General features: G+C 43.0%; 13 non-coding genes across 13 annotated transcripts; all 13 read right to left on the bottom strand.

Annotated features, from left to right (window-relative positions):
• Nucleotides 1-10854: 10854 nt before the first annotated feature.
• On the bottom strand, nt 10855-10936 carry trnas-gcu. Its single transcript has one exon. It is a non-coding gene; the product is annotated as a tRNA-Ser (tRNA).
• Nucleotides 10937-13085: 2149 nt separating this feature from the next.
• trnas-gcu lies at nt 13086-13167 on the bottom strand. The gene has a single exon. It is a non-coding gene; the product is annotated as a tRNA-Ser (tRNA).
• A 1375-nt stretch (nt 13168-14542) lies between these two features.
• trnas-gcu lies at nt 14543-14624 on the bottom strand. Its single transcript has one exon. It is a non-coding gene; the product is annotated as a tRNA-Ser (tRNA).
• Nucleotides 14625-15660: 1036 nt separating this feature from the next.
• trnas-gcu lies at nt 15661-15742 on the bottom strand. Its single transcript has one exon. It is a non-coding gene; the product is annotated as a tRNA-Ser (tRNA).
• A 1037-nt stretch (nt 15743-16779) lies between these two features.
• On the bottom strand, nt 16780-16861 carry trnas-gcu. Its single transcript has one exon. It is a non-coding gene; the product is annotated as a tRNA-Ser (tRNA).
• Nucleotides 16862-17341: 480 nt separating this feature from the next.
• On the bottom strand, nt 17342-17423 carry trnas-gcu. The gene has a single exon. It is a non-coding gene; the product is annotated as a tRNA-Ser (tRNA).
• Nucleotides 17424-18418: 995 nt separating this feature from the next.
• trnas-gcu lies at nt 18419-18500 on the bottom strand. Its single transcript has one exon. It is a non-coding gene; the product is annotated as a tRNA-Ser (tRNA).
• Nucleotides 18501-19536: 1036 nt separating this feature from the next.
• trnas-gcu lies at nt 19537-19618 on the bottom strand. The gene has a single exon. It is a non-coding gene; the product is annotated as a tRNA-Ser (tRNA).
• Nucleotides 19619-20098: 480 nt separating this feature from the next.
• On the bottom strand, nt 20099-20180 carry trnas-gcu. Its single transcript has one exon. It is a non-coding gene; the product is annotated as a tRNA-Ser (tRNA).
• Nucleotides 20181-20660: 480 nt separating this feature from the next.
• trnas-gcu lies at nt 20661-20742 on the bottom strand. Its single transcript has one exon. It is a non-coding gene; the product is annotated as a tRNA-Ser (tRNA).
• Nucleotides 20743-21222: 480 nt separating this feature from the next.
• Nucleotides 21223-21304, bottom strand: trnas-gcu. Its single transcript has one exon. It is a non-coding gene; the product is annotated as a tRNA-Ser (tRNA).
• A 1931-nt stretch (nt 21305-23235) lies between these two features.
• trnas-gcu lies at nt 23236-23317 on the bottom strand. The gene has a single exon. It is a non-coding gene; the product is annotated as a tRNA-Ser (tRNA).
• Nucleotides 23318-25803: 2486 nt separating this feature from the next.
• Nucleotides 25804-25885, bottom strand: trnas-gcu. Its single transcript has one exon. It is a non-coding gene; the product is annotated as a tRNA-Ser (tRNA).
• Nucleotides 25886-26135: the final 250 nt, after the last annotated feature.

The following is a 26135-nucleotide window of genomic DNA, read 5'->3' as shown; positions in this document are numbered from 1 at the left end:
TGTGTGTGTGTGTGTGTGTGTGTGGAGGGCCTCTGCTCTTAATATGTATATAAATCAATGTGTGTGTGTGTGTGTGTGTGTTGTTTTGTGTGGAGGGCCTCTGCTCCTAATATGTGTATACATCAATGTGTGTGTGTGTGTGTGTGATATTTTTGTGTGGAGGGCCTCTGCTCCTAGTATGTGTATAAATCAATGTGTGTGTGTGGGTGTGTGTGTGTGTGTTGTCTTGTGTGGGGGGCCTCTGCTCATAGTATGTGTATAAATCAATGTGTGTGTGTGTGTGTGTGTGTGTTGTTTTGTGTGGAGGGCCTCTGCTTCTAGTATGTGTATAAATCAGTGTGTGTGTGTGTGTGTGTGTGTGTGTGTGTGTGTGTGTGTGTGTGTGTGTGTGTGTGTGTGTTTGTGTGCGTGTGTGTGTGTGTGTGTTGTTTTGTGTGTGGTGCCTCTGCTCCTAGTATGTGTATAAATCAATGTGTGTGTGTGTTGTCTTGTGTGGGGGGCCTCTTCTCCTAGTATGTGTATAAATCAATGTGTGTGTGTGATGTTTTGTGTGGAGGGCCTCCGCTCCTAGTATGTGTATAAATCAATGTGTGTGTGTGTGTGTTGTTTTGTGTGGAGGGCCTCTGCTCCTAGTATGTGTATAAATCAATATGTGTGTGTGTGTGTTGTTTTGTGTGGAGGGCCTCTGCTCCTAGTATGTGTATGAATCAACGTGTGTGTGTGTGTGTGTGTGTGTGTGTGTGTTGTTTTGTGTGGAGGGTCTCTGCTTCTAGTATGTGTATAAATCAATGTGTGTGTGTTTGTGTTGTTTTGCATGGAGGGTCTTTGCTCCCAGTATGTGTATAAATCAATGTGTGTGTGTTGTTTTGTGTGGAGGGCCTCTGCTCCTAGTATGTGTATAAATCAATATGTGTGTGTGTGTTGTTTTGTGTGGAGGGCCTCTGCTCCTAGTATGTGTATAAATTAATGTGTGTGTGTGTGTGTGTGTGTTGTTTTGTATGGAGGGCCTCTGCTCCTAGTATGTGTATAAATTAATGTGTGTGTGTGTGTGTGTGTGTGTGTGTGTTGTTTTTTTGTGGAGGTCCTCTGCTCCTAGTATGTGTATATATCAATGTGTGTGTGTGTGTGTGTGTGTGTTGTTTTGTGTGGAGGGCCTCTGCTCCTGGTATGTGTATAAATCAATGTGTGTGTGTGTGTGTGTTGTTTTGTGTGGAGGGTCTCTGCTCCTTTTATGTGTTTCAATCAATGTGTGTGTGTTTCTGCTGATGCTAGCAGTAGCCCAGATGTGACAAAGAGATAAGCACAGTCAGCAAGCCTATGGCAGGAGCTCTCTGACCATATATATACTCTACCGTATTCAGACATTCAACACACACACACGCACGCACGCACACACGCACGCACGCACACACGCACGCACGCACACACACACACACAGACACACACGCGTTATGCTCTTCTTTCCTCGTGGGGACGTAAAATTAATTTCCATTTAAAATACTGTTTTCCCTAACCCCTAATGGTAAACCATACCATAACCCTAACCCTAAACCTAACCCATAACATTACCCTAACCTTAGCCTCAACCCTAAACCTAACCCCTTACCCTTAACCAAACCACTAACCCCTTACCCTGACCCTAATTCGAACCCTAACTGTAGCCCTAAACCTAACCCCTAAACTTAAAATAGACATTGTCCTCATGAGGGATTATTTTCCTTGTTTTACTATCCTAGAAGAAAAAGCTCAACATAATCCACAAAGAAAAGACTGCCAATCATTCTCCACATTCATGAAGTCTGCCCTTTTCTTTTGAAGTGTTCCCTTTCTGTTCTGACACCTTTTGTGGAGACAAACTTAGCAATGTATATATTCCAATTGAACGTTTCATGAAGAAACATTCTGGAAAAAAATGTCACCTTTGCTGACAAACCAAACCATGACAAACAACACCCTGAATTGTGACTGGTTCTGCAGTAGAGACAGCTGGCCTCTAGGGAGTAGCATTTCCTCATTGATGACCTAAAATTTCACGACCTGTGTGAGATTCTCATCATGGACAACTTTAGCATTTGAGCTTTTTGCAAATTCCAAACATATTGTGTGTTTTACAAATTCATACGATATATTTTGTTTTGCAAATTCGAAACATAAGAATTGTAATTCATAACATATCATGAGAATGGACATCCACAAATGAATACATACCATAGGAAACGTAACATATCATACCAAATGGAGCGTCTTCAATTTATATACACAATAATATTAAATGCTCTGAGACCAGGTTGAGTAGGAAGATGATGCTGCCACTTCCATGAGATAGCTTTAAAAAATCATCCACTCACCACCCTTTTTCAATTAAGCTACGACCAAAAGGCATAAACTTACTTTGCTTTGCCTTGCCATCTTTAGTGGCAGCTGCAAGCCTGCAGCGACCCTACCAGAGACGATCCTACCAAAGACCATTTCGGTCATAGGCTATTAGTGTGCTGTTGGCTGGTTCATTCGGTGAGAGAGCAACAACAGAAGCATCATCTACTGCACACGCCAGACTTCAACTCTGAAAGTAGGGCTTTGAATTAAGCAGGAAGGAGCTACAGAGACAGCAGCTGTGCAGCCTTCGGAGAGGGAGGGAGGGAATGCAGCAACGAGGGTGGCCGGCTGTTTTTGTTTCTTGCAAGCCCGGGCTTTGAGAAGGGAGAGGAGGGACGGGGAATTAGATATTCTTGTACCAGCAAAAGCAACAGCCAGGACCTGTCAAGCGCTGAGAAGTCTGCCGATAATAATCCAGGCAGTTGCGGTGGAGGAAGAGATACTGGAGGAAGCAGCAGTAACAACAGTGTTAAGGGTTGCATCAATCGAATCTGCTATCAGGATAAGTTTGACACTGAGTCACCGTATTGTATACTATGCACTTTTTATTAGCTAAGCAATAAGTGGTAAATGCAATTTTCGTATATACGGGCTCTCTGTCACACCTCGCATAGCAAACAGAGAACTGACTTGTTCCTGACAAAGTTATTATTGTTACTATTATTGTTCTGACAGAAGTAGTTCCTGCTTCCGAGCCGGCCTGTCAGAGTAGAGACTGGGCGTGGTTTAAATTCACTCAGCCTATCGTTGATTGTTGGCGCCCGAGCTGGTCCCCTAGGTGCTTCAGCGGTCAGTCGTTGTAGTTGTGTAGAATATACAGTTATCACGTACCTGGCTCCTGTTATCTAACAAAAGACCGTTTGTTCCCTACCCTACGTTCTGTATGTGCCCCCAACAATTCATGATAGATGCCTACACCCAAGGCCAGCCACAGCCTTTCCGCTAGTCAAACCATATGTTGCAAAATGTTGCTTTTAACACAGACAGACACCCTCAAGATAGGCCAATCATATTTTCAATGCTCACAACAGCAACGGCCAGACGAGTCTGAACGCGATCTGTCGTGGAAATTTCCTCTATTTACCAAATCATGGGAGCAAACCACACACACAAGTCAGAGTTAGTTATCAAAGTCCATCTTTAATTATATGAGCTCTATCACAACCCTGTGACTCTCAGATCGATTCAGTGTCTAACCATGAATTCTCTGAGAGCCCCTTCCACATTGTAAATGAGGTCCTTTATAGTAAAGACACACACACAGGATAAGACAGCATAGACATAATTCATCGTTCAGCTTTGTCACCTTTCCCAAACCCCAGAACCATAAACCAATCCTCCATATCAACAGGCATATATCAAATTGTCATTTAGATGCAACCAACTCTAAATACAACCTCCTGGACAAACTCACGGAGAGGAGGGTGATTCCAGACATTGCCATCTCCGATGGGAAAACTAGGGAGTGAACTGGCACACACACAGTGGAGCAAAAGATATGCTTACACATGATGACACTTTGACCTCTCCCCTCTCAGCGGCCATGCAACTTAGTCTTGACATAGAACAGATACTGCAACCCTGCCACAGTATTATACAAAAATACCATTCTGATGAGAATTAACTTACACCCATTTGATAAATATAAAACATCTTACATATGTTACCAACAAATTCTGAATCTTCCCTAACAGATCCCAAACCCAACGGTGGCGATTTAAAAAAAAGGCTGCAACTTGATGAACGTTGGGGTCCCGGCGACCAGGGAGGAGGGACAGCTCGCGAACACGGTGATCACTCCCGATGATGTACTAGGCTTGCAAAAGATCACAGAGAGTACGTTTGATAGTCAACATACCACACTGGGCTAACTGATTGACTGGCTGATATGGCTAACACGCTTAAAACACCATTCATTCATTGACGAGTGCCCATCGACACGTTCCATTTCTGGTTAATCAATACATTGTGAACAGCTGATGTTTCCCGCCATTAAAGACTGGGAACTGTGCGCTACCTAGCTAACAACATTCACCAGAACTTAAGAGAATGTTCCCTTCAAAGTCTATTTAGGTTATTAACTAATGGTTTCAAAGGAGTGTTTCCAGTGATGTGCAAGGAATGTTTCCAAGAGACCATCCCCTTAATGTGAAATAGAATTTACCCAGAACGTTGATACCATGTCCTCAGAATACAATCTACTAATGTTATTGACATGTTTCATGGGAATGTTACAAGAACATTAATGTGTCCAGTTTTCTGTGGGTTAGGAGCAGGGGTGAAAGTATGACGTCCCGGCAAAATAAGTATTGGGAGTACGACGTCCCGGTAAAACATGGGCCTATCACAATAATGAAAACTAAATGTCAAGAAAACTGTAGGCTATTACACCATTATTAATAATTACCGCATGTCAGAGGGATGAAACATTTGCGAATGGACTTGAAAACTGGTGGTATAGTCTACGCTCCAAAATGCGATGTGGTTCGATGAGAACATTGACATTTTGCCAAGGCAGGTATGAATGGCCGACACCGAGAGACAGGTGGACAGCAGTGGAGGCATACATTTTGGCCTAATGACAATCGGCAAATATCATTAGACTTTTTGGTGTTTTGTGTAACCAATGTCTCTTTCCATTCACCGCTGTTTGGAGCAGTGCTTGACTTGGACTGAAATATATGCTAGTACTTATGGGCTAATATTCTATAAGAGGAACAGGAGCTCAAGCAGTAGAACTTTTGAGGTGCTGGTACTCAGCTCTGGTGAGCTCCTGCCTAAGTCAAGCACTGGTTTGGAGGCTGGAAATATCTTGCATGGGTAGCCTAATAAAGGAGCCCTTTAAAGTGATTGTAAGACAATCAGTTGAAAACATCATGACTGGTTGTGTTTATACCACAATAAAAGGAAATACATTTTAAAAGTCAAATGACAAATCCCCGGACAAGGCCAAACAGGAAGGATATAACCCCACCCACTTTGCCAAAGCACAGCCCCCACACCACTAGAGGAATATCTTCAACCACCAACTTACCATCCTGAGACAAGGCTGAGTATAGCCCACAAAGACCTCCGCCACGGCACAACCCAAGGGGGGGGCGCCAACCCAGACAGGATGACCACATCAGTGACTCAACCCACTCAGGTGACGCACCCCTCCCAGGGACGGTATGAGAGAGCCCCAGTAAGCCAGTGACTCAGCCCCTGTAATAGGGTTAGAGGCAGAGAATCCCAGTGGAAAGAGGGGAACCGGCCAGGCAGAGACAGCAAGGGCGGTTCGTTGCTCCAGAGCCTTTCCGTTCACCTTCCCACTCCTGGGCCAGACTACACTCAATCACATGACCCACTGAAGAGATGAGTCTTCAGTAAAGACTTAAAGGTTGAGACTGAGTTTGTGTCTCTGACATGGGTAGGCAGACCGTTCCATAAAAATGGAGCTCTATAGGAGAAAGCCCTGCCTCCAGCTGTTTGCTTAGAAATTCTAGGGACAATTAGGAGGCCTGCGTCTTGTGACCGTAGCGTACGTGTAGGTATGTACGGCAGGACCAAATCAGAGAGATAGGTAGGAGCAAGCCCATGTAATGCTTTGTAGGTTAGCAGTAAAACCTTGAAATCAGCCCTTGCTTTGACAGGAAGCCAGTGTAGGGAGGCTAGCACTGGAGTAATATGATAATTTTTTTTGGTTCTAGTCAGGATTCTAGCAGCCGTATTTAGCACTAACTGAAGTTTATTTAGTGCTTTATCCGGGTAGCCGGAAAGTAGAGCATTGCAGTAGTCTAACCTAGAAGTGACAAAAGCATGGATTAATTTTTCTGCATCATTTTTGGACAGAAAGTTTCAGATTTTTGCAATGTTACGTAGATGTAAAAAAGAGTCCTTGAAATGGTCTTGATATGTTCTTCAAAAGAGAGATCAGGGTCCAGAGTAACGCCGAGGTCCTTCACAGTTTTATTTGAGACGACTGTACAACCATTAAGATTAATTGTCAGATTCTACAGAAGATCTCTTTGTTTCTTGGGACCTAGAACAAGCATCTCTGTTTTGTCCGAGTTTAAAAGTAGAGAGTTTGCAGCCATCCACTTCCTTATGTCTGAAACACATGCTTCTAGCGAGGGCAATTTTGGGGCTTCACCATGTTTCATTGAAAGGTACAGCTGTTTGTCAACTGCATAGCTGTGAAAGTTAAAATTATGTTTTCGAATGACATCCCCAAAAGGTAAAATATATAGTGAAAACAATAGTGGTCCTAAAACGGAACCTTGAGGAACACCGAAATTTACAGTTGATTTGTCAGAGGACAAACCATTCACAGAGACAAACTGATATCTTTCCAACAGATAAGATCTAAACCAGGCCAGAACTTGTCCGTGTAGACCAATTTGGGTTTCCAATCTCTCCAAAAGAATGTCGTATCAAAAGCAGCACTAAGGTCTAGGAGCACGAGGACAGATGCAGAGCCTCGGTCTGATGCCATTAAAATGTAATTTACCACCTTCACAAGTGCAGTCTCAGTGCTATGATGGGGTCTAAAACCAGACTGAATCATTTCATATACATTGTTTGTCTTCAGGAAGGCAGTGAGTTGCTGCGCAACAGCCTTTTCTAAAATGTTTGAGAGGAATCGAAGATTCGATATAGGCCGATAGTTTTTTATATATATATATATTTGGCTTTTTCAAGAGAGGCTTTATTACTGCCACTTTTAGTGAGTTTGGTACACATCCGGTGGATAGAGAGCCGTTTATTATGTTCAACATAGGAGGGCCAAGCACAGGAAGCAGCTCTTTCAGTAGTTTAGTTGGAATAGGGTCCAGTATGCAGCTTGAAGGTTTAGAGGCCATGATTATTTTCATCATTGTGTCAAGAGATATAGTACTAAAACACTTGAGTGTCTCTCTTGATCCTAGGTCCTGGCAGAGTTGTGCAGACTCAGGACAACTGAGCTTTGAAGGAATATGCAGATTTAAAGAGGAGTCCGTAATTTGCTTTCTAATAATCATGATCTTTTCCTCAAAGAAGTTCATGAATTTATCACTGCTAAAGTGAAAGCCATCCTCTCTTGGGGAATGCTGCTTTTTAGTTAGCTTTGCGACAGTATCAAAATGGAATTTCGGAATGTTCTTATTTTCCTCAATTAAGTTAGAAAAATAGGATGATCGAGCAGCAGTAAGGGCTCTTCGGTACTGCACGGTACTGTCTTTCCAAGCTAGTCGGAAGACTTCCAGTTTGGTGTGGCGCCATTTCCGTTCCAATTTTCTGGAAGCTTGCTTCAGAGCTCGGGTATTTTCTGTGTACCAGGGAGCTAGTTTCTTATGAGAAATGTTTTTAGTTTTTAGGGGTGCAACTGCATCTAGGGTATTGCGCAAGGTTAAATTGAGTTCCTCAGTTAGGTGGTTAACTGATTTTTGTCCTCTGGCGTCCATGGGTAGACAAAGGGAATCTGGATGGACATAGTGTTATGCACGTGAGTGAGGACCCAAAAGCGGTTTAACAAAAACAGAGTCTTTTAATGTCAAAACACAGGTAAGACATAGATCCTCTTCAAATGTATATGATGGCAAAATAAACAACCCACAGAGAGGGCGACAAATGAAACATAAAGTCCTTCTGATAATCACAGAAGAGTTCCCCTTCTAGCAGCAGAGGAGAATAGCTGGGTTAGAGTCCCCTTCTAGCAGCAGAGGAGAATAGCTTGGTTAGCGGCGACAGACTGCTGGTCTCTCTGGGTAGGCGCGGGTCGTAGAGGACAGAGGTACCTGATCACACGTAGCATCAGATGAACAGGCAGATTCCGACAGGACAGGACAAGGGTGACGCAAACGAGACGATAGTTTGGTTCTGGCATGAGAAACTCAAACGAGAATCTGACAAAGACAGAAGCAGGAACAGAGAGAGAAATAGAGACCTAATCAGAGGGAAAAAAGGGAACAGGTGGGAAAAGGGTGAACGAGGTAGTTAGAGAAGATGAGGAGCAGCTGGGGGAAGGAGAGGAAGAGAAGGTAACCTAATACGACCAGCAGAGGGAGACGGAGTGAAGAGAAAGAACAGGAACAAGACATAATATGACAATACATGACACATAGAGGAATCTTTGTGTTGTCTGTGAATTTATAGCACGACTTTTGATGTTCCTTGGTTGGGGTCTGAGCTGATTATTTGTTGCAATTGCAAACGTAATAAAATGGTGGTCCGATAGTCCAGGATTATGAGGAAAAACATTAAGATCCACAACATTTATTCCATGGGACAAAACTAGGTCCAGAGTATGACTGTGACAGTGAGTGGGTCCAGAGACATGTTGGACAAAACCCACTGAGTCGATGATGGCTCCGAAAGCCTTTTGGAGTGGGTCTGTGGACTTTTCCATGTGAATATTAAAGTCACCAAAGATTAGAATATTATCTGCTATGACTACAAGGTCCGATAGGAATTCAGGGAACTCAATGAGGAACGCTGTATATGGCCCAGGAGGCCTGTAAACAGTAGCTATAAAAAGTGATTGAGTAGGCTGCATAGATTTCATGACTAGAAGCTCAAAAGACAAAAACATATTTTTTTTTTGTAAATTGAAATTTGCTATCGTAAATGTTAGCAACACCACCGCCTTTACGGGATGCACGGGGGATATGGTCACTAGTATAGCCAGGAGGTGAGGCCTCATTTAACACAGTAAATTCATCAGGTTTCAGTCAGGCCAATCACATCAAGATTATGATCAGTGATTAGTTCATTGACTATAATTGCCTGTGAAGTAAGGGATCTAACATTAAGTAGCCCTATTTTGAGATGTGAGGCATCATGATCTCTTTCAATAATGACAGGAATGGAGGTCTTTAACCTAGTGAGATTGCTAAGGCGAACCCCGCCATGTTTAGTTTTGCCCACCCTAGGTCGAGGCACAGTCACGGTCTCAATGGTGATAGCTGAGCTGACTACACTGACTGTGCTAGTGGCAGACTCCACTATGCTGGCAGGCTGGCTAACAGCCTGCTGCCTGGCCTGCACCCTATTTCATTGTGGAACTAGAGGAGTTAGAGCCCTGTCTATGTTGGTAGATAAGATGAGAGCACCCCTCCAGCTAGGATGGAGTCCGTCACTCCTCAGCAGGTCAGGCTTGGTCCTGTTTGTGAGTCCCAGAAAGAGGGCCAATTATCTACAAATTCTATCTTTTGGGAGGGGCAGAAAACAGTTTTCAACCAGCGATTGAGTTGTGAGACTCTGCTGTAGAGCTCATCACTCCCCCTAACTGGGAGGGGGCCAGAGACAATTACTCGATGCCGACACATCTTTCTAGCTGATTTACACGCAGAAGCTTGGTGATCTCTGACTGTTTCATCCTAACATCGTTGGTGCCGACGTGGATAACAATATCTCTATACTCTCTACACTCGCCAGTTTTAGCTTTAGCCAGCACCATCTTCAGATTAGCCTTATCGTCGGTAGCCCTGCCCCCTGGTAAACAGTGTATGATCGCTGGATGATTTGTTTTAAGTCTAATACTGCAGGTAATGGAGTTGCCAATGACTAGAGTTTTCAATTTGTCAGAGCTAATGGTGGGAAGCTTCGGCGTCTCAGACCCCGTAACGGGAGGAGTAGAGACAAGAGAAGGCTCGGCCTCTGACTCCGACTCACTGCTTAATGGGGAAAACCGATTGAAAGTTTCTGTTGGCTGAATGAGCGACACCGGTTGAGCATTCCTACAGCATTTCCTTCCAGAAACCGTGAGAAAGTTGTCCGGCTGCGGGGACTGTGCCAGGGGATTTATACTACAATCTGTACTTACTGGTGGCACAGACGCTGTTTCATCCTTTCCTACACTGAAATGACCCTTGCCTAACAATTGCGTCTGAAGCTGGGCTTGTAGCACAGCTATCCTCGCCGTAAGGCGATCGTTCTCCTGTATATTATGAGTACAGTGACTGCAATTAGAAGGCATCATGTTAATGTTACTACTTAGCTTCGGCTGTTGGAGGTCCTGACGAACCATGTCCAGATAAAGCGTCCGGAGTGAAAAAGTTGAGGGAAAAAAATCAAAAAGATAAACGAGATTAAAAAGTAAAAACCGTAAAGTTGTCAGGTAGCAAAATAGGTTGGCAACAAACAAAAAAACAATCCCAACATTTAACAAATGTTTTGTCAGACCAAGTGGTCTCAAGAGATTGATTAAGTGTGTTGAGGTGTCGGTTCAAATCCCACCATTGAGGTTGCCCTTGGTGAAGCTATTCTTCAATACCTGAATCTTATTAGTCGCTCTAGGATTGCGCAGGGATTCTATATTCATGTGGGACCATGTAAGAGAGTAAATAACAAATGTTTGGTGAAGAGGTTGGTGTTATAATCCACACATGCAGTTCATCGCCTTCACCACTCAGATACCAAGTCCTGTGCTCTCGCTGTGGCAGTCAGCAATTTTACCAGTGTTTATGAAAGTCAAAATCTTCCAGTGCCAAGATAAAGCACAGAATTTCAATTGTTACACGATGAGGATGGGATTCGAACCCATGCATGCAGAGCACAATAGATTAGCAGTCCATCGCCTTAACCACTCGGCCACCTCGTCCTGTTTTTTGGAAGTTGCAAATGACCTTAAAAGACTGTAGTTGCTGTATGTAAACCCTAGATTGAAATCAATGAAAGTTAGGCAGAGCAATGGCAAGGCCATGTGTCGATCCCATCGAGACATTTAACAAATGTTTTGTCAGGCCGAGTGGTCTGAAGTGCTTGATTAAGTGTGTTGAGGTGTCGGTTCAAATCCAACCATTGAGGTTGCCCTTGGTGAAGCTATTCTTCAATACCTGAATCTTATTAGTCGCTCTAGGATTGCGCAGGGATTCTATATTCATGTGGGACCATGTAAGAGAGTAAATAACAAATGTTTGGTGAAGAGGTTGGTGTTATAATCCACACATGCAGTTCATCGCCTTCACCACTCAGATACCAAGTCCTGTGCTCTCGCTGTGGCAGGCAGCAATTTTACCAGTGTTTATGAAAGTCAAAATCTTCCAGTGCTAAAATAAAGCACCGAATTTTACTTGTTACACGATGAGATTCTAACCCATGCATGTAGAGCACAATGGATAACCAGTTCATCGCCTTAACAACTCATCCACCTCATCCTGTATTTTAGAAGTGGCAAATGACCTTAAAAAACTGTAGTTGCTGTATGTAAACCCTAGATTGAAATCAATGAAAGTTAGGCAGAGCAATGGCAGGGCCATGTGTCGATCCCAACGAGACATTTAACAAATGTTTTGTCAGGCCGAGTGGTCTCAAGTGCTTGATTAAGTGTTTTGAGCTGTCGGTTCAAATCCCACCATTGAGGTTGCCCTTGGTGTAGCTATTCTTCAATACCTGAATCTTATTGGTCGCACTAGAATTGCGCAGGGATTCTATATTAATGTGGGGCCATGTAAGAGATGAAATAACAAATGTTTTGTGAAGAGGTTGGTGTTATAATTCACACATGCAGTTCATCGCCTTCACCACTCAGATACCAAGTCCTGTGCTCTCGCTGTGGCAGTCAGCAATTTTACCAGTGTTTGTGAAAGTCCAAATCTTCCAGTGCCAAAATAAAGCACATCATTGTAATTGTTACACGATGAGATTCTAACCCATGCATGTAGAGCACAATGGATAACCAGTTCATCGCCTTAACCACTCGGCCACCTCATCCTGTTTTTTGGAAGTTGCAAATGACCTTAAAAGACTGTAGTTGCTGTATGTAAACCCTAGATTGAAATCAATGAAAGTTAGGCAGAGCAATGGCAAGGCCATGTGTCGATCCCATCGAGACATTTAACAAATGTTTTGTCAGGCCGAGTGTTCTGAAGTGCTTGATTAAGTGTGTTGAGGTGTCGGTTCAAATCCAACCATTGAGGTTGCCCTTGGTGAAGCTATTCTTCAATACCTGAATCGTATTAGTTGCACTAGGATTGTGCAGGGACTCTATATTCATGTGGGGCCATGTAAGAGAGGAAATATCAAATGTTTTGTGAAGAGGTTGGTGTTATAATCCACACATGCAGTTCATCGCCTTCACCACTCAGATACCAAGTCCTGTGCTATCGCTGTGGCAGTCAGCAATTTTACCAGTGTTTGTGAAAGTCAAAATCTTCCAGTACCAAAATAAAGCACCGAATCTTAATTGTTACACAATGAGATTCTAACCCATGCATGTAGAGCACAATGGATAAGCAGTCCATTGCCTTAACCACTCATCCACCTCATCCTGTTATTTACATGTGGCAAATGACCTTAAAAAACTGTAGTTGCTGTAATGTAAACCCTAGATTGAAATCAATGAAAGTTAGGCAGAGCAATGGCAAGGCCATGTGTCGATCCCAACGAGACATTTAACAAATGTTTTGTCAGGCCGAGTGGTCTCAAGTGCTTGATTAAGGGTGTTGAGGTGTCGGTTCAAATCCAACCATTGAGGTTGCCCTTGGTGAAGCTATTCTTCAATACCTGAATCTTATTAGTCGCTCTAGGATTGCGCAGGGATTCTATTTTCATGTGGGGCCATGTAAGAGAGGAAATAACAAATGTTGTGTGAAGAGGTTGGTGTTATAATCCACACATGCAGTTCATCGCCTTCACCACTCAGATACCAAGTCCTGTGCTATCGCTGTGGCAATCAGCAATTTTACCAGTGTTTGTGAAAGTCAAAATCTTCCAGTGCCAAAATAAAGCACCGAATTTTAATTGTTACACGATGAGGATGGGATTCGAACCCATGCATGCAGAGCACAATGGATTAGCAGTCCATCGCCTTAACCACTCGGCCACCTCATCCTGTTTTTTGGGAGTTGCAAATGACCTTAAAAGACTGTAGTTGCTGTATGTAAACCCTAGATTGAAATCAATGAAAGTTAGGCAGAGCAATGGCAAGGCCATGTGTCGATCCCAACGAGACATTTAACAAATGTTTTGTCAGGCCGAGTGGTCTCAAGTGCTTGATTAAGTGTGTTGAGGTGTCGGTTCAAATCCCACCATTGAGGTTGCCCTTGGTGAAGCTATTCTTCAATACCTGAATCGTATTAGTCGCACTAGGATTGCGCAGGGATTCTATTTTCATGTGGGGCCATGTAAGAGAGGAAATAACAAATGTTGTGTGAAGAGGTTGGTGTTATAATCCACACATGCAGTTCATCGCCTTCACCACTCAGATACCAAGTCCTGTGCTATCGCTGTGGCAGTCAGCAATTTTACCAGTGTTTGTGAAAGTCAAAATCTTCCAGTGCCAAAATAAAGCACCAAATTTTAATTGTTACACGATGAGATTCTAACCCATGCATGTAGAGCACAATGGATAAGCAGTCCATCGCCTTAACCACTCATCCACCTCATCCTGTTATTTACATGTGGCAAATGACCTTAAAAAACTGTAGTTGCTGTAATGTAAACCCTAGATTGAAATCAATGAAAGTTAGGCAGAGCAATGGCAAGGCCATGTGTCGATCCCAACGAGACATTTAACAAATGTTTTGTCAGGCCGAGTGGTCTCAAGTGCTTGATTAAGTGTGTTGAGGTGTCGGTTCAAATCCAACCATTGAGGTTGCCCTTGGTGAAGCTATTCTTCAATACCTGAATCGTATTAGTCGCACTAGGATTGTGCAGGGACTCTACATTCATGTGGGGCCATGTAAGAGAGGAAATAACAAATGTTTTGTGAAGAGGTTGGTGTTATAATCCACACATGCAGTTCATCGCCTTCACCACTCAGATACCAAGTCCTGTGCTCTCGCTGTGGCAGTCAGCAATTTTACCAGTGTTTGTGAAAGTCAAAATCTTCCATTGCCAAAATAAAGCACCGCATTTTAATTGTTACACGATGAGAATCTAACCCATGCATGCAGAGCACAATGGATTAGCAGTCAAATCCCACCATTGAGGTTGCCCTTGGTGAAGCTATTCTTCAATACCTGAATCTTATTAGTCGCACTAGAATTGCGCAGGGATTCTATATTCATGTGGGGCCATGTAAGAGATGAAATAACAAACGTTTTGTGAAGAGGTTGGCATTATAATCCACACATGCAGTTCATCACCTTCACCACTCAGATACCAAGTCCTGTGCTCTCGCTGTGGCAGTCAGCAATTTTACCAGTGTTTGTGAAAGTCAAAATCTTCCAGTGCCAAAACAAATCACCGAATTTCAATTGTTACACGATGGGGATAGGATTCTAACCCATGCATGCAGAGCACAATGGATTAGCAGTCCATCGCCTTAACCACTCGGCCACCCCATCCTGTATTTTAGAAGTGGAAAATGACCTTAAAAAACTGTAGTTGCTCTCTGTAAACCCTAGATTGAAATCAATGAAAGTTAGGCAGAGCAATGGCAAGGCCATGTGTCGATCCCATCGAGACATTTTACAAATGTTTTGTCAGGCCGAGTGGTCTCAAGTGCTTGATTAAGTGTGTTGAGGTGTCGGTTCAAATCCAACCATTGAGGTTGCCCTTGGTGAAGCTATTCTTCAATACCTGAATCGTATTAGTCGCACTAGGATTGTGCAGGGACTCTACATTCATGTGGGGCCATGTAAGAGAGGAAATAACAAATGTTTTGTGAAGAGGTTGGTGTTATAATCCACACATGCAGTTCATCGCCTTCACCACTCAGATACCAAGTCCTGTGCTCTCGCTGTGGCAGTCAGCAATTTTACCAGTGTTTGTGAAAGTCAAAATCTTCCAGTGCCAAAATAAAGCACCGAATTTTAATTGTTACACGATGAGATTCTAACCCATGCATGTAGAGCACAATGGATAAGCAGTCCATCGCCTTAACCACTCATCCACCTCTTCCTGTTATTTACATGTGGCAAATGACCTTAAAAAACTGTAGTTGCTATATGTAAACCCTAGATTGAAATCAATGAAAGATAGGCAGAGCAATGGCAGGGCCATGTGTCGATCCCAACGAGACATTTAACAAATGTTTTGTCAGGCCGAGTGGTCTCAAGTGCTTGATTAAGTGTGTTGAGCTGTCGGTTCAAATCCAACCATTGAGGTTGCCCTTGGTGAAGCTATTCTTCAATACCTGAATCGTATTAGTCGCACTAGGATTGTGCAGGGACTCTACATTCATGTGGGGCCATGTAAGAGAGGAAATAACAAATGTTTTGTGAAGAGGTTGGTGTTATAATCCACACATGCAGTTCATCGCCTTCACCACTCAGATACCAAGTCCTGTGCTATCGCTGTGGCAGTCAGCAATTTTACCAGTGTTTGTGAAAGTCAAAATCTTCCAGTGCCAAAATAAAGCACCGAATTTTAATTGTTACACGATGAGGATGGGATTCGAACCCATGCATGCAGAGCACAATGGATTAGCAGTCCATCGCCTTAACCACTCGGCCACCTCATCCTGTTTTTTGGGAGTTGCAAATGACCTTAAAAGACTGTAGTTGCTGTATGTAAACCCTAGATTGAAATCAATGAAAGTTATGCAGAGCAATGGCAAGGACATGTGTCGATCCCATCGAGACATTTAACAAATGTTTTGTCAGGCCGAGTGGTCTCAAGTGCTTGATTAAGTGTTTTGAGCTGTCGGTTCAAATCCCACCATTGAGGTTGCCCTTGGTGAAGCTATTCTTCAATACCTGAATCGTATTTGTCGCACTAGGATTGCGACGGGATTCTATATTCATGTGGGGCCATGTAAGAGAGGAAATAACAAATGTTTTGTGAAGAGGTTGGTGTTATAATCCACACATGCAGTTCATCGCCTTCACCACTCAGATACCAAGTCCTGTGCTCTCGCTGTGGCAGTCAGCAATTTTACCAGTGTTTGTGAAAGTCAAAATCTTCCAGTGCCAAAATAAAGCACCGAATTTTAATTGTTACACGATGAGATTCTAACCCATGCATGTAGAGCACAATGGATAAGCAGTCCATTGCCTTAACCACTCATCCACCTCATCCTGTTATTTACATGTGGCAAATGACCTTAAAAAACTGTAGTTGCTGTAATGTAAACCCTAGATTGAAATCAATGAAAGTTAGGCAGAGCAATGGCAAGGCCATGTGTCGATCCCAACGAGACATTTAACAAATGTTTTGTCAGGCCGAGTGGTCTCAAGTGCTTGATTAAGGGTGTTGAGGTGTCGGTTCAAATCCAACCATTGAGGTTGCCCTTGGTGAAGCTATTCTTCAATACCTGAATCGTATTAGTCGCACTAGGATTGTGCAGGGACTCTACATTCATGTGGGGCCATGTAAGAGAGGAAATAACAAATGTTTTGTGAAGAGGTTGGTGTTATAATCCACACATGCAGTTCATCGCCTTCACCACTCAGATACCAAGTCCTGTGCTCTCGCTGTGGCAGTCAGCAATTTTACCAGTGTTTGTGAAAGTCAAAATCTTCCAGTGCCAAAATAAAGCACTGAATTTTAATTGTTACACGATGAGGATGGGATTTGAACCCATGCATGCAGAGCACAATGGATTAGCAGTCCATCGCCTTAACCACTCGGCCACCTCATCCTGTTTTTTAGAAGTTGCAAATGACCTTAAAAGACTGTAGTTGCTGTATGTAAACCCTAGATTGAAATCAATGAAAGTTATGCAGAGCAATGGCAAGGCCATGTGTCTATCCCATCGAGACATTTAACAAATGTTTTGTCAGGCCGAGTGGTCTCCAGTGCTTGATTAAGTGTGTTGAGGTGTCGGTTCAAATCCCACTATTGAGGTTGCCCTTGGTGAAGTTATTCTTCAATACCTGAATCTTATTAGTCGCTCTAGGATTGCGCAGGGATTCTATTTTCATGTGGGGCCATGTAAGAGAGGAAATAACAAATGTTGTGTGAAGAGGTTGGTGTTATAATCCACACATGCAGTTCATCGCCTTCACCACTCAGATACCAAGTCCTGTGCTATCGCTGTGGCAGTCAGCAATTTTACCAGTGTTTGTGAAAGTCAAAATCTTCCAGTGCCAAAATAAAGCACTGAATTTTAATTGTTACACGATGAGGATGGGATTCGAACCCATGCATGCAGAGCACAATGGATTAGCAGTCCATCGCCTTAACCACTCGGCCACCTCATCCTGTTTTTTGTAAACCCTAGATTGAAATCAATGAAAGTTAGGCAGAGCAATGGCAAGGCCATGTGTCGATCCCAACGAGACATTTAACAAATGTTTTGTCAGGCCGAGTGGTCTCAAGTGCTTGATTAAGTGTGTTGAGGTGTCGGTTCAAATCCCACCATTGAGGTTGCCCTTGGTGAAGCTATTCTTCAATACCTGAATCGTATTAGTCGCACTAGGATTGCGACGGGATTCTATTTTCATGTGGGGCCATGTAAGAGAGGAAATAACAAATGTTTTGTGAAGAGGTTGGTGTTATAATCCACACATGCAGTTCATCGCCTTCACCACTCAGATACCAAGTCCTGTGCTCTCGCTGTGGCAGTCAGCAATTTTACCAGTGTTTGTGAAAGTCAAAATCTTCCAGTGCCAAAATAAAGCACCGAATTTTAATTGTTACACGATGAGATTCTAACCCATGCATGTAGAGCACAATGGATAAGCAGTCCATCGCCTTAACCACTCGGCCACCCCATCCTGTATTTTAGAAGTGGAAAATGACCTTAAAAACTGTAGTTGCTCTCTGTAAACCCTAGATTGAAATCAATGAAAGTTAGGCAGAGCAATGGCAAGGCCATGTGTCGATCCCATCGAGACATTTAACAAATGTTTTGTCAGGCCGAGTGGTCTCAAGTGCTTGATTAAGTGTGTTGAGGTGTCGGTTCAAATCCAACCATTGAGGTTGCCCTTGGTGAAGCTATTCTTCAATACCTGAATCGTATTAGTCACACTAGGATTGTGCAGGGACTCTACATTCATGTGGGGCCATGTAAGAGAGGAAATAACAAATGTTTTGTGAAGAGGTTGGTGTTATAATGCACACATGCAGTTCATCGCCTTCACCACTCAGATACCAAGTCCTGTGCTCTCACTGTGGCAGTCAGCAATTTTACCAGTGTTTGTGAAAGTCAAAATCTTCCAGTGCCAAAACAAATCACCGAATTTCAATTGTTACACGATGGGGATGGGATTCTAACCCATGCATGCAGAGCACAATGGATTAGCAGTCCATCGCCTTAACCACTCGGCCACCCCATCCTGTATTTTAGAAGTGGAAAATGACCTTAAAAAACTGTAGTTGCTCTCTGTAAACCCTAGATTGAAATCAATGAAAGTTAGGCAGAGCAATGGCAAGGCCATGTGTCGATCCCATCGAGACATTTTACAAATGTTTTGTCAGGCCGAGTGGTCTCAAGTGCTTGATTAAGTGTGTTGAGGTGTCGGTTCAAATCCAACCATTGAGGTTGCCCTTGGTGAAGCTATTCTTCAATACCTGAATCGTATTAGTCGCACTAGGATTGTGCAGGGACTCTACATTCATGTGGGGCCATGTAAGAGAGGAAATAACAAATGTTTTGTGAAGAGGTTGGTGTTATAATCCACACATGCAGTTCATCGCCTTCACCACTCAGATACCAAGTCCTGTGCTCTCGCTGTGGCAGTCAGCAATTTTACCAGTGTTTGTGAAAGTCAAAATCTTCCAGTGCCAAAATAAAGCACCGAATTTTAATTGTTACACGATGAGATTCTAATCCATGCATGTAGAGCACAATGGATAAGCAGTCCATCGCCTTAACCACTCATCCACCTCATCCTGTTATTTACATGTGGCAAATGACCTTAAAAAACTGTAGTTGCTATATGTAAACCCTAGATTGAAATCAATGAAAGATAGGCAGAGCAATGGCAGGGCCATGTGTCGATCCCAACGAGACATTTAACAAATGTTTTGTCAGGCCGAGTGGTCTCAAGTGCTTGATTAAGTGTGTTGAGCTGTCGGTTCAAATCCAACCATTGAGGTTGCCCTTGGTGAAGCTATTCTTCAATACCTGAATCGTATTAGTCGCACTAGGATTGTGCAGGGACTCTACATTCATGTGGGGCCATGTAAGAGAGGAAATAACAAATGTTTTGTGAAGAGGTTGGTGTTATAATCCACACATGCAGTTCATCGCCTTCACCACTCAGATACCAAGTCCTGTGCTATCGCTGTGGCAGTCAGCAATTTTACCAGTGTTTGTGAAAGTCAAAATCTTCCAGTGCCAAAATAAAGCACCGAATTTTAATTGTTACACGATGAGGATGGGATTCGAACCCATGCATGCAGAGCACAATGGATTAGCAGTCCATCGCCTTAACCACTCGGCCACCTCATCCTGTTTTTTGGGAGTTGCAAATGACCTTAAAAGACTGTAGTTGCTGTATGTAAACCCTAGATTGAAATCAATGAAAGTTATGCAGAGCAATGGCAAGGACATGTGTCGATCCCATCGAGACATTTAACAAATGTTTTGTCAGGCCGAGTGGTCTCAAGTGCTTGATTAAGTGTTTTGAGCTGTCGGTTCAAATCCCACCATTGAGGTTGCCCTTGGTGAAGCTATTCTTCAATACCTGAATCGTATTTGTCGCACTAGGATTGCGACGGGATTCTATATTCATGTGGGGCCATGTAAGAGAGGAAATAACAAATGTTTTGTGAAGAGGTTGGTGTTATAATCCACACATGCAGTTCATCGCCTTCACCACTCAGATACCAAGTCCTGTGCTCTCGCTGTGGCAGTCAGCAATTTTACCAGTGTTTGTGAAAGTCAAAATCTTCCAGTGCCAAAATAAAGCACTGACTTTTAATTGTTACACGATGAGGATGGGATTCGAACCCATGCATGCAGAGCACAATGGATTAGCAGTCCATCGCCTTAACCACTCAGCCACCTCATCCTGTTTTTTAGAAGTTGCAAATGACCTTAAAAGACTGTAGTTGCTGTATGTAAACCCTAGATTGAAATCAATGAAAGTTATGCAGAGCAATGGCAAGGCCATGTGTCTATCCCATCGAGACATTTAACAAATGTTTTGTCAGGCCGAGTGGTCTCCAGTGCTTGATTAAGTGTGTTGAGGTGTCGGTTCAAATCCCACTATTGAGGTTGCCCTTGGTGAAGTTATTCTTCAATACCTGAATCTTATTAGTCGCTCTAGGATTGCGCAGGGATTCTATTTTCATGTGGGGCCATGTAAGAGAGGAAATAACAAATGTTGTGTGAAGAGGTTGGTGTTATAATCCACACATGCAGTTCATCGCCTTCACCACTCAGATACCAAGTCCTGTGCTATCGCTGTGGCAGTCAGCAATTTTACCAGTGTTTGTGAAAGTCAAAATCTTCCAGTGCCAAAATAAAGCACCGAATTTAAATTGTTACACAATGAGGATGGGATTCGAACCCATGCATGCAGAGCAGAATGGATTAGCAGTCCATCGCCTTAACCACTCGGCCACCTCATCCTGTTTTTTGGGAGTTGCAAATGACCTTAAAAGACTGTAGTTGCTGTATGTAAACCCTAGATTGAAATCAATGAAAGTTAGGCAGAGCAATGGCAAGGCCATGTGTCGATCCCAACGAGACATTTAACAAATGTTTTGTCAGGCCGAGTGGTCTCAAGTGCTTGATTAAGTGTGTTGAGGTGTCGGTTCAAATCCCACCATTGAGGTTGCCCTTGGTGAAGCTATTCTTCAATACCTGAATCGTATTAGTCGCACTAGGATTGCGACGGGATTCTATTTTCATGTGGGGCCATGTAAGAGAGGAAATAACAAATGTTTTGTGAAGAGGTTGGTGTTATAATCCACACATGCAGTTCATCGCCTTCACCACTCAGATACCAAGTCCTGTGCTCTCGCTGTGGCAGTCAGCAATTTTACCAGTGTTTGTGAAAGTCAAAATCTTCCAGTGCCAAAATAAAGCACATCATTTTAATTGTTACACGATGAGGATGGGATTCGAACCCATGCATGCAGAGCACAATGGATTAGCAGTCCATCGCCTTAACCACTCGGCCACCTCATCCTGTTTTTTGGAAGTTGCAAATGACCTTAAAAGACTGTAGTTGCTGTATGTAAACCCTAGATTGAAATCAATGAAAGTTATGCAGAGCAATGGCAAGGTCATGTGTCGATCCCATCGAGACATTTAACAAATGTTTTGTCAGGCCGAGTGGACTCCAGTGCTTGATTAAGTGTGTTGAGGTGTCGGTTCAAATCCCACTATTGAGGTTGCCCTTGGTGAAGTTATTCTTCAATACCTGAATCTTATTAGTCGCTCTAGGATTGCGCAGGGATTCTATTTTCATGTGGGGCCATGTAAGAGAGGAAATAACAAATGTTTTGTGAAGAGGTTGGTGTTATAATCCACACATGCAGTTCATCGCCTTCACCACTCAGATACCAAGTCCTGTGCTCTCGCTGTGGCAGTCAGCAATTTTACCAGTGTTTGTGAAAGTCAAAATCTTCCAGTGCCAAAATAAAGCACCGAATTTTAATTGTTACACGATGAGATTCTAACCCATGCATGTAGAGCACAATGGATAAGCAGTCCATCGCCTTAACCACTCATCCACCTCATCCTGTTATTTACATGTGGCAAATGACCTTAAAAAACTGTAGTTGCTGTAATGTAAACCCTAGATTGAAATCAATGAAAGTTAGGCAGAGCAATGGCAAGGCCATGTGTCGATCCCAACGAGACATTTAACAAATGTTTTGTCAGGCCGAGTGGTCTCAAGTGCTTGATTAAGTGTGTTGAGGTGTCGGTTCAAATCCAACCATTGAGGTTGCCCTTGGTGAAGCTATTCTTCAATACCTGAATCGTATTAGTCGCACTAGGATTGTGCAGGGACTCTACATTCATGTGGGGCCATGTAAGAGAGGAAATAACAAATGTTTTGTGAAGAGGTTGGTGTTATAATCCACACATGCAGTTCATCGCCTTCACCACTCAGATACCAAGTCCTGTGCTCTCGCTGTGGCAGTCAGCAATTTTACCAGTGTTTGTGAAAGTCAAAATCTTCCATTGCCAAAATAAAGCACCACATTTTAATTGTTACACGATGAGAATCTAACCCATGCATGCAGAGCACAATGGATTAGCAGTCAAATCCCACCATTGAGTTTGCCCTTGGTGAAGCTATTCTTCAATACCTGAATCTTATTAGTCGCACTAGAATTGCGCAGGGATTCTATATTCATGTGGGGCCATGTAAGAGATGAAATAACAAATGTTTTGTGAAGAGGTTGGCATTATAATCCACACATGCAGTTCATCGCCTTTACCACTCAGATACCAAGTCCTGTGCTCTCGCTGTGGCAGTCAGCAATTTTACCAGTGTTTGTGAAAGTCAAAATCTTCCAGTGCCAAAATAAAGCACAGAATTTTACTTGTTACACGATGAGATTCTAACCCATGCATGTAGAGCACAATGGATAACCAGTTCATCGCCTTAACCACTCGGCCACCTCATCCTGTTTTTTGGAAGTTGCAAATGACCTTAAAAGACTGTAGTTGCTGTATGTAAACCCTAGATTGAAATCAATGAAAGTTAGGCAGAGCAATGGCAAGGCCATGTGTCGATCCCATCGAGACATTTAACAAATGTTTTGTCAGGCCGAGTGTTCTGAAGTGCTTGATTAAGTGTGTTGAGGTGTCGGTTCAAATCCAACCATTGAGGTTGCCCTTGGTGAAGCTATTCTTCAATACCTGAATCGTATTAGTTGCACTAGGATTGTGCAGGGACTCTATATTCATGTGGGGCCATGTAAGAGAGGAAATATCAAATGTTTTGTGAAGAGGTTGGTGTTATAATCCACACATGCAGTTCATCGCCTTCACCACTCAGATACCAAGTCCTGTGCTCTCGCTGTGGCAGTCAGCAATTTTGCCAGTGTTTGTGAAAGTCAAAATCTTCCAGTGGCAAAATAAAGCGCATAATTTTAATTGTTACACGATGAGGATGGGATTCGAACCCATGCATGCAGAGCACAATGGATTAGCAGTCCATCGCCTTAACCACTCGGCCATCTCATCCTCTATTTTAGAAGTTGCAAATGACCTTAAAAAACTGTCGTTGCTGTATGTAAACCCTAGATTGAAATCAACGAAAGTTATGCAGAGCAATGGCAAGGCCATGTGTCGATCCCATCGAGACATTTAACAAACGTGTTGTCAGGCCGAGTGGTCTCCAGTGCTTGATTAAGTGTGTTGAGGTGTCGGTTCAAATCCCACCATTGAGGTTGTCCTTGGTGAAGTTATTCTTCAATACCTGAATCTTATTAGTCGCTCTAGGATTGTGCAGGGATTCTATTTTCATGTGGGGCCATGTAAGAGAGGAAATAACAAATGTTGTGTGAAGAGGTTGGTGTTATAATCCACACATGCAGTTCATGGCCTTCACCACTCAGATACCAAGTCCTGTGCTCTCGCTGTGGCAGTCAGCAATTTTACCAGTGTTTGTGAAAGTCAAAATCTTCCAGTGCCAAAATAAAGCACCGAATTTTAATTGTTACACGATGAGATTCTAACCCATGCATGTAGAGCACAATGGATAAGCAGTCCATCGCCTTAACCACTCATCCACCTCATCCTGTTATTTACATGTGGCAAATGACCTTAAAAAACTGTAGTTGCTGTATGTAAACCCTAGATTGAAATCAATGAAAGTTAGGCAGAGCAATGGCAAGGCCATGTGTCGATCCCAACGAGACATTTAACAAATGTTTTGTCAGGCCGAGTGGTCTCAAGTGCTTGATTAAGTGTGTTGAGGTGTCGGTTCAAATCCAACCATTGAGGTTGCCCTTGGTGAAGCTATTCTTCAATACCTGAATCGTATTAGTCGCACTAGGATTGTGCAGGGACTCTACATTCATGTGGGGCCATGTAAGAGAGGAAATAACAAATGTTTTGTGAAGAGGTTGGTGTTATAATCCACACATGCAGTTCATCGCCTTCACCACTCAGATACCAAGTCCTGTGCTCTCGCTGTGGCAGTCAGCAATTTTACCAGTGTTTGTGAAAGTCAAAATCTTCCATTGCCAAAATAAAGCACCACATTTTAATTGTTACACGATGAGAATCTAACCCATGCATGCAGAGCACAATGGATTAGCAGTCAAATCCCACCATTGAGTTTGCCCTTGGTGAAGCTATTCTTCAATACCTGAATCTTATTAGTCGCACTAGAATTGCGCAGGGATTCTATATTCATGTGGGGCCATGTAAGAGATGAAATAACAAATGTTTTGTGAAGAGGTTGGCATTATAATCCACACATGCAGTTCATCGCCTTTACCACTCAGATACCAAGTCCTGTGCTCTCGCTGTGGCAGTCAGCAATTTTACCAGTGTTTGTGAAAGTCAAAATCTTCCAGTGCCAAAATAAAGCACCGAATTTTAATTGTTACACGATGAGATTCTAACCCATGCATGTAGAGCACAATGGATAAGCAGTCCATCGCCTTAACCACTCGGCCACCCCATCCTGTATTTTAGAAGTGGAAAATGACCTTAAAAAACTGTAGTTGCTGTATGTAAACCCTAGATTGAAATCAATGAAAGTTAGGCAGAGCAATGGCAAGGCCATGTGTCGATCCCATCGAGACATTTAACAAATGTTTTGTCAGGCCGAGTGGTCTCCAGTGCTTGATTAAGTGTGTTGAGGTTTCGGTTCAAATCCAACCATTGAGGTTGCCCTTGGTGAAGTTATTCTTCAATACCTGAATCTTATTAGTCGCTCTAGGATTGCGCAGGGATTCTATTTTCATGTGGGGCCATGTAAGAGAGGAAATAACAAATGTTGTGTGAAGAGGTTGGTGTTATAATCCACACATGCAGTTCATCGCCTTCACCACTCAGATACCAAGTCCTGTGCTCTCGCTGTGGCAGTCAGCAATTTTACCAGTGTTTGTGAAAGTCAAAATCTTCCAGTACCAAAATAAAGCACCGAATTTTAATTGTTACACGATGAGATTCTAACCCATGCATGTAGAGCACAATGGATAAGCAGTCCATCGCCTTAACCACTCATCCACCTCATCCTGTTATTTACATGTGGCAAATGACCTTAAAAAACTGTAGTTGCTATATGTAAACCCTAGATTGAAATCAATGAAAGATAGGCAGAGCAATGGCAGGGCCATGTGTCGATCCCAACGAGACATTTAACAAATGTTTTGTCAGGCCGAGTGGTCTCAAGTGCTTGATTAAGTGTGTTGAGCTGTCGGTTCAAATCCAACCATTGAGGTTGCCCTTGGTGAAGCTATTCTTCAATACCTGAATCGTATTAGTCGCACTAGGATTGTGCAGGGACTCTACATTCATGTGGGGCCATGTAAGAGAGGAAATAACAAATGTTTTGTGAAGAGGTTGGTGTTATAATCCACACATGCAGTTCATCGCCTTCACCACTCAGATACCAAGTCCTGTGCTATCGCTGTGGCAGTCAGCAATTTTACCAGTGTTTGTGAAAGTCAAAATCTTCCAGTGCCAAAATAAAGCACAGAATTTTAATTGTTACACGATGAGGATGGGATTCGAACCCATGCATGCAGAGCACAATGGATTAGCAGTCCATCGCCTTAACCACTCGGCCACCTCATCCTGTTTTTTGGGAGTTGCAAATGACCTTAAAAGACTGTAGTTGCTGTATGTAAACCCTAGATTGAAATCAATGAAAGTTATGCAGAGCAATGGCAAGGACATGTGTCGATCCCATCGAGACATTTAACAAATGTTTTGTCAGGCCGAGTGGTCTCAAGTGCTTGATTAAGTGTGTTGAGGTGTCGGTTCAAATCCCACCATTGAGGTTGCCCTTGGTGAAGCTATTCTTCAATACCTGAATCGTATTAGT

Source organism: Oncorhynchus mykiss, chromosome 15 (genome assembly GCF_013265735.2).
Source record: "Oncorhynchus mykiss isolate Arlee chromosome 15, USDA_OmykA_1.1, whole genome shotgun sequence".
In the NCBI taxonomy this organism is placed as follows: Eukaryota; Metazoa; Chordata; class Actinopteri; order Salmoniformes; family Salmonidae; genus Oncorhynchus; species Oncorhynchus mykiss.
This window is presented reverse-complemented; position numbering and strand designations above follow the sequence as displayed.